This window comes from Theropithecus gelada, chromosome 8, assembly GCF_003255815.1.
Source record: "Theropithecus gelada isolate Dixy chromosome 8, Tgel_1.0, whole genome shotgun sequence".
NCBI classification, from domain to species: Eukaryota; Metazoa; Chordata; class Mammalia; order Primates; family Cercopithecidae; genus Theropithecus; species Theropithecus gelada.
The window spans coordinates 32,246,977-32,266,469 of record NC_037676.1 but is presented as its reverse complement, the minus strand read 5'-3'; the positions used below and the strand labels follow the sequence as shown (position 1 = coordinate 32,266,469).

At 44.1% G+C, this 19,493-nt stretch overlaps 1 protein-coding gene and 1 pseudogene across 4 annotated transcripts in view; both read left to right on the top strand.

Moving 5' to 3' along the window:
- FUT10 (fucosyltransferase 10) overlaps positions 1-19,493 on the top strand; it is a 115,051-nt gene that overhangs the window by 23,543 nt on the left and 72,015 nt on the right. The gene's annotated exons all lie outside the window — the stretch shown is intronic.
- On the top strand, positions 15,364-15,757 carry LOC112630767 (annotated as a pseudogene).

Here is a 19,493-nt window from a genome sequence, read left to right as displayed (position 1 = left end):
TACAGTATACATACATATATGTTCATACACACATATATACACATATACACACATATATACACATATACATATGTGCACATGCATACACATATGTACACATATACATATATACACACATACACATTTATGCATACATACACGTGGGCATATACATATGTACACACATATACATTTACATAATGCATATATGCATATATACACATATACACATGCACATATATACATACATATATACACACACGTATACATGTATATAAATACATACACTTAGATACATACACACACTGTAATTTATGTGTATATATATACAGATTGAGCATCCTAAATCTGAAAAATTTGAAATCCGAAATGCACCCAAATCCAAAACTTTTTGAGCACCAACATGATGTTCAAAGAAAGTGGTTATTGGAATATTTTGGATTTCAGAATTTCATATTTGGGATTCTCAATGGTATAATTCAGGTGTTCGAAATTTTAAAGAATCCAAAATCTGAAAAACTCCTGGTCCCAAGCATTTCTGTTAAGGGATACTCAATCTGTATGTATGTACATATATGTGTACACACACACACACACACACACTTTTTGTGTATAATGTACTTCTTTGCTTCTCTCTCCCTTTTCTGGAAGCATATAGAATCTTCTCTTTTTCACCAGTTTGGAAATTTAGTAATAACTGCTTTGGTGTGAGTCTGTATCCTTTTACTGAAGTGGGAACGTAAATACCTGGTTGCCAGGAAGCCTGCAAAACAGTATTTAACTTGGTGACTTTTCCAGGACTCACAGATCTACAGAGTCATGCACTTAATTTTGTCAGCACACTGAAGAGTTGGTTTTTCTGTCTAGGATGGACTTATCTCCAACCAAGTTCCTAGGAGACTTCTGGTTTGACCTTCCATACCTCAGATCCTGTGTTACTCTCCAGTGCCTAAAACTATCAGTGACTCTCATGGAGAACCGAATCTATGCTGTTTATTACCTTGGCACTCAAGGCTCTGTGTAATCTGACTCCAACCTACCTTCCAAGCTTAATCCCTCTGATTCTACCAACTAAACCTTATGTTCAAAAGTCAAACTGGAATATTCCCCATTTTAGGCATAATATTCCTAACTTTGCACCATCGTTCATTAAGTTCTATGTCCTAGATTGTATTTGTATTTGTCCTGTCAGAATAATCTACTGAATACCTTCCATTTCTTTGGCAATATAGATGAATAATATAGTTTCTGATGTCAAAGATTTTTATCTTGAGAAAAAGATATGACCCAACTGTAATGCAGGGACAAATGGTATGAGTACCATGAGAGAAAAGCCAACAAGTCTTTGTGGGGTTTCAAAGACAGGAGAGAGCACCTACTATTGGAGGGATCAAGAAAGGCTTCATAGGCCGGGCATTGTGGCTCACGCCTGTAATCCCAGCACTTTGGGAGGCCGAGGCAGGTGGATCACCTGAAGTCAGGAGTTTAAGACTAGCCTGTCCAACATGGTGAAACCCCGTCTCTACTAAAAATACAAAAATTAGCTGGGCGTGGTGGTGCGTGCCTGTAATCCCAGCTACTCGGGAGGCTGAGGTAGGAGAATCACTTGGACCTGGGAGGCAGAGGTTGCAGTGAGCCAAGATTGTGCCACTGCACTCCAGCCTGTGTGGCAGAGTGAGACCTTGTCTCAAAAAGAAAAAAAAAAAAAAAAAAGGCTTCATAAGCCTTTGTTTATAAAGTAAGAAATTTGAAGCAGGCCTTGAAGGATATTGGGATTGGATAACGTTGAGATTGGAGAATATTTCAGTATGAAGAACAGCATGAATGGAGGCATGGAGGAAAACAATTGTGAATAATATCTGAGGTACAGCAAGCAGAGTGGTTGGCTATAGCTTAGTTCTGGGTAAGGGAACGATAAAGATTGAAGGACATATTGGGACCAGAAGTTGGAGAACCTTCAAAGGTTGGCTTAAGATTTTTCTATCACATCATAGGTTGGTGTTGAGGAGTCAGTCACTGGAGTTAAAACCACCTTTTAAAAGTCAACTCAGGCCATTTGCGGTGGCTCACGCCTGTAATCCCAGCACTTTGGGAGGCTGGGGCGGGTGGATCACCTGAGGTCAGGAGTTCGAGACCAGCCTGGTTAACATGGTGAAACCCCACTTCTACTAAAAATACAAAAATTAGCCAGATGTGGTGGTGTGTGCCTGTAATCCCAGCTACTCGGTAGGCTGAGGCACAGGAATCGCTTAAATCTGGGAGGAGAAAGTTTCAGTGAGCCGAGATCGCATCACTGCACTCCAGCCTGGGTGTCAACTCGGATATAACACCTACAAACCATTCCTGATTCCTCTCCATCAGATGAATCCTTTCTTCTCTCAATGCCCACAGAGCATTTTATATCTCCTTTATGTCATTTAATTGAGTATCTACTATGTATCAGGCACAGTGCCAATCATGAGGAATACAGAAGATAAATAAGGTAGCTATGGTGTTTGGTCTTGTACTATATGACTGTCTCTTCCCTAGTGCAGTGTAGAGTTCACAATACAGCAACATCAATTCATCTTTGTTCCTCCTCCCACCCACTGTATACAGCGTACTGCTTTGTACACGGTAGGTGCTCAGAAAATATTCTTAGAGACTTAAGAGTATTTTTTTTTAAGATGGAGTCTCACTCTGTCACCCAGGCTGGAGTACAGTGGCATGATCTCAGCTCACTGAAACCTCTGCCTCCCAGATTCAGGCGATTCTCCTGCCTAAGCCTCCTGAGTAGCTGGGATTATAGGAGTGTGACACCATGCCTGGCTAATTTTTGTGTTTTTAGAAGAGACAGGGTTTCACCATGTTGGCCAGGCTGGTCGTGAACACCTGACCTCAAGTGATCCACCTGCCTCAGCCTCCCAAAGTGCTGGGATTACATGTGTGAGACACCATGCCCTGCCAAGAGTTAGAGTCTTTATGAATAGAGAGACCCATTCTAAACCCGAGAGTCTACCTTCTTTTTTGTAAAGGTGAGAGAGTGAGGCTCAGGAGTGTTAGGGATGTGCCAAGATTGCAGTGGTTAGTACCATTGCAGTACCCCAGTGGAGAACCAAGGCGTACTGACTCCTGACTGTGTGCTCCTTCACCTAGACCATATTTGTTTTTTGTTTGTTTTGGAGACAGGATCTCACTCTGTTGCCCAGGCTGGAGTGCAGTGGCATGATCATAGCTCACTCCATCCTCCAACTCCTGGGCTCAAATGTTGGCTTAAGACTTTCCATTACATCATAGGATGGTGTTGAGGAGTCACTGGAGTTAGAATAACCTTTTGAAGGACAAAAGGCTATTCCCTTTTGTCCTGCCTCAGCTTCCCAAGTAGCTGAGACTACAGATGCTTGCTGTCATACCTGGCTAATTTTAAATTTTTTTTTTTTTTTTTTGCTGAGATGGGGGTCTTATAATGTTGTCCAGGCTGGTCTTGACCTCCTGGGCTCAAGCAGTCTGTCTGCCTCGCCCTCCCAAAGTATTGGGATTACAGGCGTGAGCCACTATGCCTGGCCTGGACCATATTTGAATGGACACTCATGACCATAATTAAACCTGAATATTTGGGTCTTGGAATTGCCTAAGGTGCCTGGTTTTTAACAAACAGAATTAGAAATTCAATTTATTTATAAGGTCTATTGAGCACAACAGAATGAAGACAACACACTCTTCTGTCTGAGTGTTCCAAATCCTAATTAAGTAGGTCAATTAAAACTGCGAATGGGATTCTGGGGCAGCAGGATTGAAAAAGAAAATGCTGAAAAAATGGTGGAAGTATCAAAAGCTGACCTAATTAAGGGTAAAGGAAACTCACAGGATTATGTGGCCTGGAAACTTTTGCAAACATTTTACATTTTAAATTTTGTTTGTTACCTTTGTAACCTCCTTGTTTTTCCTTCTTCCTAGAGATGAATCATTTTCTGAATATAAACATGTTTCTGGAGGTATTAGTTAAAGACTTTAAGCAGTGAAATATGCGAATACTGTTGTCTGGTTTGAGTCTTTGAGAAATGCAAGGATTTAGCTACATTAACAAATCTCTAGCCACCAGTGAAGGAGTTATTTTTTAGACTAGTTTATTGAAGTGAGGAGGAAAAGAATAAAAAGCTTTTTTTTTTTTTTTTCCTTTGAGATGGAGTCTCGCTCTGTCACCCAGGCTGGAGTGCAGTGGCATGATCTGGGCTCACTGCAACCTCTGCCTCTCAGGTTCAAGTGATTCTCCTGCCTCAGCCTCCCAAGTAGCTGGGATTACTGGTGCCCACTACCACACCCAACTAATTATTTTGTATTTTTAGTAGAGATGAGGCTTCTCCATGTTGGCCAGGCTGGTCTTGAACTCCTGACCTCAGGTGATCTACCCACCTTGGCCTCCCAAAATGCTGGGATTACAGGCATGAGCCACTGTGCCTGGCTGAGGAAGGTTTTTAGAAAGACATTGTGGATACAAGAGGAAAAGTATGGAGAGGCTCTGTCACAGGCTGTCATGGGCTTTGGAGCTGGAATCACTATTGTAGTCCCCCGTGACTCGATGTGGTAGAGAGTGGGTGTTCTGGTTGAAAAGGTCTCCCGAGTGGTGAAGTATCTCTACATACACCATCTATGGATGATGAATTCCCAGAGACTTGTAATGAAATACATTTAGAACAAGTGAGAGCAGACCTAGTCGATGCTTCCTTTGTTTCAGAGCATGCTTCGGGATTTCTCAGTGCCTTCATGTGATCACATATAATTAAAAAGAGAGGCATGCCCGGGAGGGAGCCTGACTATTCAGACAGAGCCTCTCGAGAGTCAGACCTCTGCTGCAGTCCTCATTCTTCAATGTCTAGTCAGTTTTTTCAGTTCACCAAGAATCAGTAAAAGTTTAATGAACTGAATGGCATTGACCTACATAGGAGATTGATGCTTATAACAAAAAACCAATTTGTTGGTGTCTTTTCGTGGGAAAAGGAGTACTGATGTTTATTGTTCAGGGTACCTAGTCCTGATGATCGGGTTAGACAGAGAATGGCATTAGAATCATGAGGTTGCTTACTGAGCTTAGAATTACAGTAAACACTTGAGCAATGGACCATCCAAGAAATGAGAAAGCCTCATTAGCGTCCTTTGTCCCTTACAAAGGAGCAGTAATAATGATCACTGTCATTAATTGGTACCTACTCTGTGCCAGGCACCAAAGGGACACTCTCCAAGTATTGTTTTTTCTTTTTTTTTTGAGATAGGATCTTGCCTTGTCACCCAGGCTGGAGTGCAGTGGCGTGATACTGGCTCATTGCAACTGCTGCCTCCTGTGTTTGAGCGATTCTCGTGCCTTACTTAGCCTCCCTAGTTGCTGGGACTACAGGCGTGCACCACCACACCTGGCTAATTTTTGTATTTTTAGTAGAGACAGGTTTAACCATTCTGGCCAGGCTGGTCTCTAATTCCTGACCTCAAGCCATCCACCCACCTCGGCCTCCCAAAGTGCTGGGATTACAGGCGTGAGCTACCGCACCTGGCCACCAGTTGTATCTTTTTGCATTCCCCAGCTCAGACCCCTTCCCTGCTGGAAGGCTGCTGTGGTCTTTCTGCTCTATCCCCTTTTCTGGTTCCTCTTCTCCCCCGCTCTCCAGCTGCTTTCTGGAGCCTGTCAGACTTGCAGTGAGGACAGGGAGGAGAATGAAGACAGGACATTTCTTAATTGGCTGGGTGGCTTTATGTCCTCTGAACCTAGCAGGTGGTTGGAGCTGGTGTCTTTGCGTGGGTCTGGCAGGTGATGCAAGTGAACTTTTTTTATTCTGGGGTGGTTTCCTGGCATTTGAAATTTCCTTGCTGGACTTGTTGCTTTTATAGTTTCTTTTCCTAGGAAGCTACATCTCTGCTCTGGGTAGTCATATGGGACAGCTTCCCAGCACCTGGCATTTTGCAGACCATAGCCAGCCTCTTTCTGCAGAGCTCTCTGGTCTCTATCTCCTCATGGTTACTTTGGAATCTTGGTATCTGTCCTTTTAGTTCCATCTCAACATTCAGTTCTAGAATGTCTCTTTGGGGGGTCACCATTTGCCAGGCCCCTTCTGTGTTGGAGAAGCACAAAAAAGGAACAAGTACAGTCCAACATGATTATGTCACCACTAATGGGATAGTAACCTTGATAGATTTCCTCATACCGCCACTCCTGGTCATCTTGTACTGGGTATCTCCTAAGACTTCGTGAGTGACATATCTATGACCCATTCTCTGGGGTGAAGATTTCAGCTCATCTCATCTATTTCATGTTGATTTTTTTCTCCAGAAGTTAGCTTTATTTTGGAAACTGTGCATTGAATGCAGATAGTAGGTAATTGTCATTTATAGTGTGCCAGATTTAAGACTTTTTTCGGAAGTGGCAAAGAAATGGGCTTAATTAGAGTGTTTGGCAGTAACAAAGGTGGACACACAAATGAAGATCATGGCTAGGCACAATGGCTCACACCTATAGTCCCAGCACTTTGGGAGGCCAAGGCAGGCATATTGCTTGAGCTCAGGAGTTTGAGACCAGCCTGGACAATATGGCAAAACCCAGGCTATATAGAAAATACAAAAATTAGCCGGGCATGGTGGCGCATGCCTATAGTCCCAGCTACTCTGGAGGCTGCAGTGGGAGGATTGCTTAAGCCTGGGAGGTGGAGGTTGCAGTGAGTTGAGATTGCACTACTGCACCCTAGCCTGGGCAACAGAGTGAGAAACTGTCTCAAAAAAAAAAAAAAAGATGAAGGTCATAACTGAACAACAGATTTTATGTGTATCTGCTCCAATTAGATACCTTGTTTAAAATAGACATTCCATTTTTATTTAAATAAATATAATAATAATTTTTTGGGGGATGGAGTCTCACTCTGTCATCTAGGCTGGAGTGCAGTGGCGCGATCTCAGCTCACTACAACCTCTGCCTCCTGGGTTCAAGCGATTCTCCTGCCTCAGCCTCCTGAGTAGCTGGGATTACAGGCACATGTCACCACGCCTGGCTAGTTTTTGTATTTTTAGTAGAGACAGGGTTTCCCCATGTTGACCAGGCTGGTCTCAAACTCCTGATCTCAGGTGATCCACCCGCCTTGGCCTCCCAGAGTGCTGGGATTACAGGTGTGAGCCACTGTGCCCGGCCCAAATAATTATTTTTATAGTATTTGACATAAAGTAATCCAGCCCGGGAGCTCTCTTGGGCTTCTTGAGTGACCCCACCTCATTCAAGTCCCTAGTCCTTATGGTAGCCTGCAAGCCCGCCCATTCTACCCACACTTCTTCCTTACCATCCTCCTTGTTCCTCCTCCCCATGCTGCTCTGCTCACAGCCCTCAGACATGGAAGCATTTTCCAGCCCCAGAGCCTTTCACTTGCCGTTGCTCCACCTAGGATGCATTTCTGGCTTACTCCTTTACACTGGTCAGATCTGTGCCCAGATGACATTTTCTCAGGGAGGTCTCATTCCTCTCCTTCTCTCTGACATAGTGCTCCCCTCCCTAACCACTCTGAGGACATAAACCCCTGCTGTGTTTTCTTTCTTCATAACCCTTATCACTCCCTGAAGTTCTCTTACTCATTTGGTGACTGGTTTATCAGCCATAGGAAGAACAGGGACTTTGCTTTGTTCATTGCTGTAGCCCTACTGCTTAGAACAGTGCCTGGCATATGGCAGGCCTCAGTAGACATTGTTTTTCTTTAAAAAAAAAAAAAAAAAAAAAAAAGCTTGTAAAAACGAGGTCTCACTGTGTTGCCAAGGCTGGTCTCAAACTCCTGGCCTGAAGTGCTCCTCCTACCTCAACCTCCCAAAGCGTTGGGATTACAGGCATGAGTCCCCATGCCTGGCTAGTACACGTTGTTGAATAAATGATTTTGTGCATGAAACCGGCCTAATCCTAGGCCTGATATAGTGGCTTATGCCTGTAATCCCAGCATTTTGGGAGGCTGAGGTGGGTGGATCACTTGAGGTCAGGAGTTCGAGACCAGCCTGGCCAAGATGGCAAAACTCCATCTCTACTACAAATACTAAACATTTAGCCAGGCGTGGTGGCGGGCATCTGTAGTCCCAGCTGCTCAGGAAGCTGAGGCGCAAGAAGTGCTTGAACCCAGGAGGCAGAGGTTGCAGTGAGCCAAGATCATGCCACCGTACTCCAGCCTGGGTGACAGAGCCAGCCTCTGTCTCAAAAAAAATAAATAAAACAAAGCTGAGAATTCAAAACATAGCATATTCAGCATGTTACTTGGATATTTTTGAAGTATGAATATAGATGAAACACCTGAAAGCGTCGGAGTGGTGAGCTCTGGCATGTGAAAATCGGGAGTGGGGATGAGGCAGGACACTGCTGTCTTATGTTATAGGCCTGAAAAAATGATTTCACTTTAAAACTCTGCGCAGGTATTCATTTGATATAAGTTAGAATTTAATTAACAAATACATTTTGTCTCAGGAGATAGTTACACAGAAAGGTGGTAAAAAATTATTAATGAATTATGCAATTCCTAGGCTTCTTTGTTTCACAAGATAACTTTTGGGAAATTTTAATTATGTAAAAGACATTAATTCTTTCTTTCTTTTCTTTTTCACGGGTAGGGTCTGCTCAGTCACCTAAGCTGCAGTGCAGTGGTGCAATCTTGGCTCATTGCACCTTCTGCCTCTCAGGCTCAGCTGATCCCCCCACCTCAGCCTCCTGTGTAGCTGGGACTACAGGCACACACCACCACACCTGGCTAATGTTTGTATTTTAGTAGAAATGGAGTCTTGCCATGTTGCTGAACATCATGGGGCTCACCAAAGCCCATGTCCTTACACCAAACAAAATCTAGCAAAACCTTATTAACTTACATTTTTAGCTGGAAAGATTAAAAATCAAATGTTGTTGATATGTCATCTTTTCATGAAAGGAAATGAGTATTGTAGGTATAGGAAATATTAATGTCTTGCCAGGAATGGTGACTCATGCCTATAATCCCAGCACTTTAAGAGGCCAACGTGAGCAGATTGCTGAGCTCAAGAATTCAAGACCAGCCTGAGCAACATAGAACCTCATCTCAAAAAAAAAAAAAAAAAAAAAAAAAAAAAGTGGCTGAAAATCCGGTAGCCCTTTTTTTTTTTGGTTAAGAAGTGACAGATGAGGCCGGGCGCGGTCGCTCACACCTGTAATCCCAGCACTTTGGGAGACTGAGGCGGGTGGATCACAAGGTTAGGAGATCGAGACCATCCTGGCTAACATGGTGGAACCCTGTCTCTAACTAAAAATACAAAAAAAAAAAAAAAAAATTAGCTGGGCGTGGTGGCGGGTGCCTGTAGTCCTAGCTATTCAGGAGGCTGAGGCGGGAGAATGGTGTGAACCCGGGAGGTGGAGCTTGCAGTGGGCTGAGATTGCGCCACTGCCCTCAAGCCTGGGCAACAGAGCGAGACTCCATCTCAAAAAAAAAAAAAAAAGTGACACCTGAGGCTGGGCACGGTGGCTAACTTTTGTAATTCCAGCACTTTGGGAGGCTGAGGCAGGCAGATCACAAGGTCAGGAGTTCGAGATAAGCCTGGTCAAAATGGTGAAACCCATTTCTACTAAAAAAAAACACCAAAAAACAAAAAAACAAAACAAAACAAAAATTAGCTGGGCATGGTGGCGCGCGCCTGTAATCCCAGCTACTCAGGAGGCTGAGTCAGGCGAATCGCTTGAATCTGGGAGGCGGAGGTTGGGGTGAGCCAAGATCATGCCACTGCACTCCAGGCTGGGTGACAGAGCAAGACTCCGTCTCAAAAAAGAACAAAAAAGAAGTGACAGGTGTCCAAACCTGTCTGGCTTCCCTTCTGGCTGGCGTTGGGAGGCAGGGCACAGATTTCACTACTGCAGCTATAGCAATTGAGGCCGATGGAATTGATGGCCCCCATCCAGGTCTAGGCATATTCTCTGACCCACAGAAATCCTCTGAGATGTGCTGGCAGCTCCATTCTGCAGAGCAGACAACTGTATCTCTCATAGGCATGCAGAATAAAACCATGTAGCTTTAATTGTTTTGTTTTTCTTTGCTCTCGAAAATTAAAACAAGGCTGGGTGCAGTGGCTCGTGCCTGTAATCCGAGCACTTTGGGAGGCTGGGGAGGGCAGATCGGTTGAGCTCATGAGTTTGAGGCCAGCCTGGGCAACATATGGAAACCCTATCACTACAAAATTAGCTGGACGTGGTGGTACACGCCTATAGTCCTGGCTATTCCAGAGGCTGAAGTGGGAGGATTGCTTGAGCCTCAGAGGCAGAGGTTGCAGTGAGCCAAGATTGTACCACTGCACTCCAGCCTGGTCAATAGAGCCAGACCTTGTCTCAAAAAAAAAAAAAAAAAAAAAAAAGCAGGAAAAAATATTAAAACAATTTAAACTTGCATTTTTTTTTTTTTTTTTTTTTTTTTTTACATGGAGTCTTGCTCTGTTGTCCAAGCTGGAGTGCAGCAGGGTGATCTTGGCTCACTGCCACCTCCACTTCCCGGGTTCAAGTGATTCTCCTGCCTTAGCCTCCAGAGTAGCTGAGATTATAGGCGTGCACCACCATGCCTGGTTAATTTTTGTATTTCTAGTAGTGATGGAGTTTCAACATGTTTGCCATGCTGGTTATGAACTCCTGACCTCATGTGATCCGCCCACCTTGGCCTACCAAAGTGCTGGGATTATAGGTGTGAGCCACTGTGCCCGGCCAGAACCATTTATTTATTTATATTTTATTTTACAGATTTTACAGTTGTAGTTTGATCTATCTTATCTAGATTGTTCTAGGGAACAGATTCGAATCCCCTGGCCTTTAAGGAATGTGGGTGCCAGAGAGTCACTTGCCCACTGTTGAGAACCGGTGTCTGTCTCTCAACCAGCTTTGTGTTATATACTTTTTGCGTATGTTGGAACTCCCTTGAAATATTAAAAATTTTGCTTCCTAGTGGAGAAAATGACCCCTCAGAAGAAAGGAAGGCAACTACATGTACTGATAATGGAAATGAAGATAAAAGTCAAGTGTTTTAAAACAGCAGTTTATTAGGCAGCAGATAGCAATTTAAATAAATTGTAGAACACTGGACTAACTTGATGGTTTGCATCTGTGTGAAATGGTTCACGTGACTCCATTTTTTTTGAAGAAATCATATGCTATAATATTTGAATTTAGGATAATTTGAGGGTGTCTCAGGATGTATCCCTTGCTACTGTCAGAGTCTTTTGTTTATTCATTTATACGACTGGTATCTAGAAACGTATTATGGGTTAGATGCAGGGAGTTATAGTGGCAAACAAAACAGGCTCTGCCCTTATGGAGCTTATGAGATATGTATACAGCATGCCACCAGATAGAGATGAGCATTTTGACTTTAATCAATTAATTAATTAGTTTTTTGAGAGAGGGTCTTGCTCAGTTGCCCAGACTGGAGTGCTGTGGCATGATGATAGCTCACTGCTGCCTGGAACTCCCAGGCTCAAGAAATCCTCCTGCCCCAGCCTCCTGAGTAGCTAGGACTACAGGCACATGCCACCATGCTTGGATAATTTTTTATTTTTCACAGAGACATGGTCTCAATATGTTACCCAAGCTGGTTTTGAACTCCTGAGCTCAAGTGATCCTCCTGCCTCAGCCTCCCAAAGTGCTGGGATTACAGGTGTGAGCCATCAGGTTCTGTCGCATTTTGACTTTAGACAGAGTGATCAGGGAGGCCTCTCTGAGGACCTAACATCTGAGGCAGAGACTTGAAGAGAAAGCAGTTTGAAGGTGGAAGGAAGAGAAAGAAGACAGCATAAGATAAGGTTTGAATGGGAGTCAGGAGCCAGGCCATCAGGGTTTCATCAGACAGTGGGAAGTTTGGAAATACTCTTTTTTTTTTGAGACGAAGTCTCACTCTGTCGCCCAGGCTGGAATGCAGTGGTGAGATCTTGGCTCACTGCAACCTCTGCCTACCGAGTTCAAGCAATTCTCCTGCCTCAGCCTCCCGAGTAGCCGGGATTACAGGTGCCTGCCACCACGCCTGGCTAATTTTTTGTATTTTTAGTAGAGACAGGGTTTCACCATCTTGGCCGGGCTGGTCTTGAATTCCTGACCTTGTGATCTACCCACCTTGGCCTCCCAAAGTGCTGGGATTACAGGCATAAGCCACCGCGCCTGGCCCAAGTTTGGATATATTCTAAGTGCCTTGGGAAAAATATCAGGAGGTTTTAAGCAGGGGTAATATGATCTGATTTTTATTTTGTTTGATTCTGATTTATGCTTTTAAAAGATCCCTCTGACTTCTCCACAGAGAACTGATTAGAATAGGAACATGGAAACAACGCACAGTTTCTTTCTTTCTTTCTTTCTTTCTTTTTTTTTTTTTTGAGACTAAGTCTCACTCTGTTGTCTGTTGTTCAGGCTGGAATGCGGTGGCGTGATCTCAGCTCGCTGCAACCTCCGCCTCCCGGGAGTGATTCTCAAGTGATTCTCCTGCCTCAGCCTCTCGAGTAGCTGGGATTACAGACACACACCACCATGCCCAGCTAATTTTTTGTATTTTTAGTAGAGATGGGGCTTCAACATGTTGGCCACGCTAGTGTTGAATTCCTGACCTGAAGTGATCTACCCGCCTTGGCCTCCCAAAGTGGTGGGATTACAGGTGTGAGCCACTGTGCCCAGCTGCAAAACACAGTTTCTATTCAATAAGTGGAAATGATGGTGTCCTGGATTAGGGTGAGATGCAGAGGAGAAGAAAGTGGTAGCTTTGAGATGTGATTTGAAGATAGATACTATGTCTTTTTTGTGGGTGATATGGTTTGGCTATGTCTCCACCCAAATCTCATCTTGAATTGTAGCTCCCATAATTCCCACATGTTGTGGAAAAGACCCAGTGGGAGATAATTGAATCATGAGAGCCGTTTCCCCCAGACTGTTCTTATGATAGTGAATAAATCTCACAAGATCTGATGATTTTATAAGGGCTCTCATTCTCTCCTGTCTGCTTCCCCTTTTGCATGGCTCTCATTCACCCCTTTCACTTGGCTCTCATTCTCTTGCCTGCCACCATGTAAGATGTGCCTTTTGCCTTCCACCATGATTGTGAGGCCTCCCCAGTCATGTGGAACTGTAAGTCTATTAAACCTCTTTTTCTTTATAAATTACCCAGTCTCGAGTTTGTCTTTATCAGCAGTGAAAACGACTAGTACAGTGTGGGAGAGGAACAGGAAATACTCTTTTTTTTTTTTTTTTTTTTTTTTTTTTGCGAAGTTTTACTCTTTCGCCCCGGTGGGAATGCAGTGGCGAGATCTTGGCTCACTGCAACCTCTGCCTACCGAGTTCAAGCAATTCTCCTGCCTCAGCCTCCCGAGTAGCCAGGATTACAGGTGCCTGCCACCACGCCCGGCTAATTTTTTGTATTTTTAGTAGAGACAGGGTTTCACCATCTTGGCCGGGCTGGTCTTGAATTCCTGACCTTGTGATCTACCCACCTTGGCCTCCCAAAGTGCTGGGATTACAGGGTCTTGCTCTGTTGTCCAGTTTGGAGTGCAATGGTGCAAACAATGCTCACTGCAGTTTCAACCTCCTGTGCTCAAGCAGTCCTCCTGCCTCAGCCTCCTGAGTGGTGCATTCCTGGGACTACTGGCATGCGCCACCACACCTGGCTAATTTTTAAATTTTTTTGTAGAGACAGGATCTCCCTATGTTGCCCAGGCTGGTCTTAAACTTCTGGGCTCAAACGATCGTTCTACCTTGGCCTCCCACAGTACTGGGATTACAGGCATGAGCCACTGCATCTGGCCAGACTATGTCTTGCTGATGACTTAATGGTATCTGTTTTCATAAGTACAGGTATATATATATATACAAACACACACACATGTGTGTATATATGTATATATACACTTTATATATATGTGTGTGTATATGTATATAGAGAGAGAATTAACTGTGCTTATTTATTTAACCCCTTGACTTTTCAGATGCTTTGTTGAACCTCATGTTATCAATTTAATGCAACTGTGATGCATAAAAAACATAAATGCAATTATTAATTTCCTTCCTGACGGGTATAAAAATGTCAGTAAATTATTGATCACAAAATATTTTGCTTCCATAGGCATATAAATATTTAATCTTTAAGGTAATTGATATCTACATATTTTACCTTCCTGAGTACAAGTGTCTAAATTTGACATCAAATCATTGATAACTATATATTTCGGTTGCATGTGAGGGCCTGTGAAAAAATTTAAGTATGCAACTGGTAGGCAGTCATATAATTCACAGCCCAAAACTTTTTATGTCTAAAAATGTAAATACAAATTTCTTACACTCTTTTTTTTTTTTTAAGATGGAGTCTTGCTCTGTCACCCAGGCTAGTGATGGTGCCACCCAGTGGCACAATCTTGGCTTACTGCAACGTCTGCCTCCCCGGTTCAAGCGATTCTCTTGTCTCAGCCTCCCAGGTAGCTGGGACTACAGGCATGCGCCACAATGTCCAGCTAATTTTTGTGTTTTTAATAAAGACAGGGTTTCACACTGTTGGCCAGGCTGGTCTCGAACTCCTGACTCCACGTGATCTGCCTGCCTCAGCCTCCTACAGTGCTGGGATTACAGGTGTGAGCCACCATGTCCTGCCTTCAGACTCCTTTTTTAACTGATGAAGCCATTTAATTAGTAAATCTAGAAGAAAAACATCTAGAGGCATTTATAAGGTTTTTTTTCCCCCTCCAGTAAAAGTGTCTTGAAAGCTGGCAGTATGCTTTTGTGTTTTTATTTTTATTAATTTTTTTTTTTAAATTTTAACTGAACCTCTGCTATGTGACTGATGCTCCAGTTTCCTCTGTCTTAGCTAGGGGAGTTCGAGCTCCGTTATGGGTACAGTGCTAGGGAAGCAAGAGTGAGGGGGAAAGGGAAGTGATGCTGGAAAGGAAGAGAAAGGATGTAATGCACTCGCATGTTCGTCATAGCACTGTTCACAAGAGCAAAGACATGGAATCAATCCAGGTGCCCATCAATGGCCGATTGGATAAAGAAAATCTTCATATACACCATGGAATACTACACAGCCAGAAAAAATAACAAAATCATGTCCTCTGCAGCAACATGAATGCAGCTGCAGCTGGAGGCCATTATCCTAAGTGAATCAGAATTAATGCAGGAGCAGATACCACATGTTCTCTCTTAGAAGTGGGGACTCAACATTGGGTAGGCAGGGACATAAAGATGGCAGCAGTAGACACTGGGGACTATTAGAGGGGAGAAGGAGGGAGGGGGGAAAGGCTGAAAAGCTGTTGGGTAATACCACGTTCAATACCTGGGTAATGAGATCATTCATACCGTAAACTTCAGCATCATGTACATGGACCTCCTGATTCTAAAATAAAAGTTGAAGAAAATTGGCCGCCATTTCAGCGTTTTGTCAGAAGCGTCTGCGCCTCGAGGAGGAGGCCCTGCTGATTTCTGTGCTGGCTGCTGTCAGGATGGTGAAGCTGTTCGTCAGAAACCTGCCCCGGGAGGCGACAGAGCGGGAGATTCGCTCACTCTTCGAGCAGTATGGGAAGGTTCTGGAATGTAGCATCATTAAGAATTAGGCTTAGTGCACATAAAAGATAAAACTGCAGAGGAAGATGCCAAAACTGCAGAGGAAGATGCTTGTAATGCACTATTACAAGCTTCATGGGGTAAACATCAACATGGAAGCCAGCAAGAATAAGAGCAAAACCTCAACCAAGTTGCATGTGGGCAGAGGATTCAGTGGCGGCCATCAGGGGTCTTGATAACACAGAGTTTCACGGTGGGATGTGTGTGGGTTGAAATTCCGAGCTGTGGTCGTGCATGAGAATACTTACACCCTTGGTGGTACCCAGTCTCCGAGACGTTCGCGGCTCGGTGCGTTCAGTCCCTCAGGAACCATGGACCTTAATTTACCTTGCTAAGTTGAGACCTCCTCTTCCTTTCCTTTCCTCTTCTGCCCATTTTCCTGTTCTTCTGTCCTTCAATACTTCTGTAGCTTCCCATTCATGTTCTGTTCTCCCAGCAGGCCTCGTTGTGTGCAGAAACTGTGGTGGGGGCCGTGCTGTCTCCTCCCTGCCTCCTGTGGCTGTTGGATTTGGGAATGACCGTGGCGAGGGTCTGACTGCCCCCTGGGTCTTTTTTTGGTCCAAAGGCTAGATCTATAGAGTTGGATCACTTTTTTTCTTTATGGTGAAATAAATGGTTTTTCAACTTAAAAAAAAATTGAAAAAAATTATATAAAAACAAAATTAGGCCAGGTATGGTGACTTACATCTGTAATCCCAGCTCTTTGGGAGGCTGAGGCAGGTAGATCACTGGAGGTCAGGAGTACGAGAACAGCCTGGCCAACATGGTGCAACCCCATCTCTACTAAAAATACCAAAATTATCCTGGAGTGGTGGTGCACGCCTGTAATCCCAGCTACTCTGGAGGCTGAGGCAGGAGGATCACATGAACTGGGAGGTGGAGGTTGCAGTGAGCGGAGATCACAACACTGCACTCTAGCCTGGGTGACAGAGTAAGACTCCATCTAAAAAAAAAAAAAAAGAAAAAAAAGAAAATTGGCCGGGTACCGTGGCTCATGCCTGTAATCCCAGCCCTTTGGGAGGCCGAGGTGGGCAGATCATGAGGTCAGGAGTTCGAGACCAGTCTGGCCAATATGGTGAAACCCTGTCTCTGCTAAAGATACAAAAATTAATCAGGTGTGGTGGTGCATGCCTGTAGTCCCCGTTACTCAGGAGGCTGAGGCAGAAGAATCAGTTGAACCTGGGAGGTGGAGGTTGCAGTGAGCTGAGACCGCGCCACTGCCCTCCAGCCTGGGTGACAGAGTGAGACTCCATCTAAAAAAAAAAAAAAAAAAATTAAAAACTAAATAAAATTAAGCAAGATATGAATAAATTATGAGCAAAATATTAAAAGAAAAGAGCATGTAGATGGCAGTTTCACCAGGAAGCATAGTCGTGAGAAGTCTCTGGAAAGGAAACATGTCTTGGATAGGGAGGAATGAATAAGAAAATATTTTTCAGTTCCTCCCCGTGTCCTTCCTGTTTGTGATTGATCAAAGGTTTCCCCAGCACTCTGGGTCATGTTAGTTTGTTTCTTGGACAGCCGCTGGGAAAACTAGAGCCAGTGACAGTGTCTGCAGCACTAGCCAGCGAGCCAGTGCACCTGCGTGTGTGCCCAGCCAGCCTCTTGTTATCTGGTGGCAGTGGCAGGAAGACCCCAGGAGGCGGCAAGGCCCTGTTAGGTGATGTGGGAGCCCCCAGGTAGCGAGGAGCTGCCCTGCAGTGGCTTTAGCAGGAGTGGAGGTGCACATCAGTGACCCTTGCTCTGGGGAGGGTTGGAACCTCCTTTCTGGGGCCATAGCTGATTCCAGGTGGTCCTCCTGGAATCATCAGCAGCACTGCACCGAAAGCCAAGGTCTAGTGCCCTGCGCAGGAGCTCTCTCCAGTTCTACAGGAGGCCACGAGTGATCATGGGAAGGGGAAAAAGGAATCAAGTAGCTTTTATGCTTACTTGGTTTGTTTTTAAAGAACTCACGGAGCTGCGTTAAACTCTAGGTCCTAAGTAGCAGGGTCATGAAAGAGGAATCAGTGGCCTTCCCATTAGCTGGCCTTTCCATCATGCCGTCTGGGACTTCCTTTCTCCTCCACACGTTGGGAATATGGCAGTGGGAGGGGTGTCTTGGTGAGGGATGGAGAGAAAACAAAGCTAGGAAGAGCAAAGACAAGATGAATAAGAGAATCAGATTCAAGAGGATCCTGTAAGTAAAATGCTTAATGTGGACCTGCTGCAGGGAAACTTTTGTTTTTTTTGTTTTTGAGACGGAGTCTTGCTCTGTTGCCCAGGCTGGAGTGCAGTGGTGTGATCTTGGCTCACTGCAACCTCTGCCTCCCAGATTCAAGCCATTCTCCTGCCTCAGCCTCCCGAGTAGCTGGGATTACAGGCATGCGCCACCACACTCAGCTAAGTTTTGTTATTTTTAGTAGAGATGGGGTTTCACCATGTTGGCCAGGCTGGTCTCAATCTTCTGACCTCATGATGTGCCTGCCTCGGCCTCCCAAAGTGCTAGGATTACAGGCACGAGCTACCGCGCCTGGCTTTTAATTTTATTTATTTATTTATTTATTTATTTATTTATTGAGACAGTGTCTTGCTCTGTTGCCCAGGCTAGAGTGCAGTGACACAATCTCAACTCACTGCAGCCTAGACCTCCTAGGCCCAAGTGATCCTCCCACTTCATTCTCCTGAGTATCTGGTACCACAGATACGTACCACCATGCCTCGTTAATTTTTCAAATTTAGGTTTTTTTTTTTTGGAGACTGAATCTTGCTCTGTCACCCAAGCTGGAGTACAGTGGTGCTATCTTGGCTCACTGCAATCTTCGCCTCCTGGGTTCAAGTGATTCTCCTGCCTCAGTCTCCCGAGTAGCTGGGATTATAGGCACCGCCACCATGCCTGGCTAGTTTTTGTATTTTTAGTAGAGATGGGGTTTCACCATGTTCGCCAGGCTGGTCTTAAACTCCTGACCTCAGATGATCCACCTGCCTCATCCTGCCAAAGTGCTGGGATTACAGGTGTGAGCCACTGTGCCCAGCCTCAAATTTAGTTTTCGTAGAGATAAAGTCTTCCTATGTTGCCGAGACTCTGCAGGGCTATTTTTGAAAAGAATGATTAATGAATAATTTTTTTTTTTTTTTGGAGACTGAGCCTCACTCCGTTGCCCAGGCTGAAGTGCAGTGTTGTGATCTCGGCTCACTGCAACCTCTGCCTCCTGGGTTCAAGTGGTTCTCCTGCCTCAGCCTCCTGAGTAGCTGGGATTACAGGTGTGTGCCACCACGCCCAGTTACTTTTTGTATTTTTGGTAGAGATGGGGTTTTGCCATGTTGGTCAGGCTGGTCTCGAACTCCTGACCTCAGGTGTTCTACTTGCCTCGGCCTCCCAAAGTGTGGTATTACAGGTGTGAGTCACTGTGCCTGGCCTCAATGAATGATTTTAAGTACTTCTTTATGCTACAAGGAAATTTATCAAAATTTAAAGGAGCAATGCAAATGTCCTTTGAAGAGCTTACTTAGACCTTGATTATTTTGTTTATCCTGAAAATTCTTTTTGTGGAATTAGTTAAAATATTTTAATAGCTTTTTGATAGCTAAATATTTCTATTTGGTTGCACATTTTAATGTATTCTAGCACTATAATGTTTAGTATATTCAGGCCTTTATATATAAAGCAGCATATTTGGGATTTCCGTATAGCAGGCACTCTGATGTGGAAAAAGCATTGATTTGGAAGTCAGAATATCTAGGTTTGAGATCCAGCTCTAATACTAGTCATGTAACTGTGAACAATTCACATAACCAATCTAGCATTCCCAAATCTAAATGTACATGTGAATCACCTGGAAAAATTAAGAGACAGCATTTTGTTTCCTACCTGTACCAATAGGAATGAGGCCTGGGAACTTGTGTTGTTTTTTATTTTTACTTTTTTTTTTTTTTTTTTTTTTTTTTTTTTTTTTTTTTTTTTTTTTTTTGT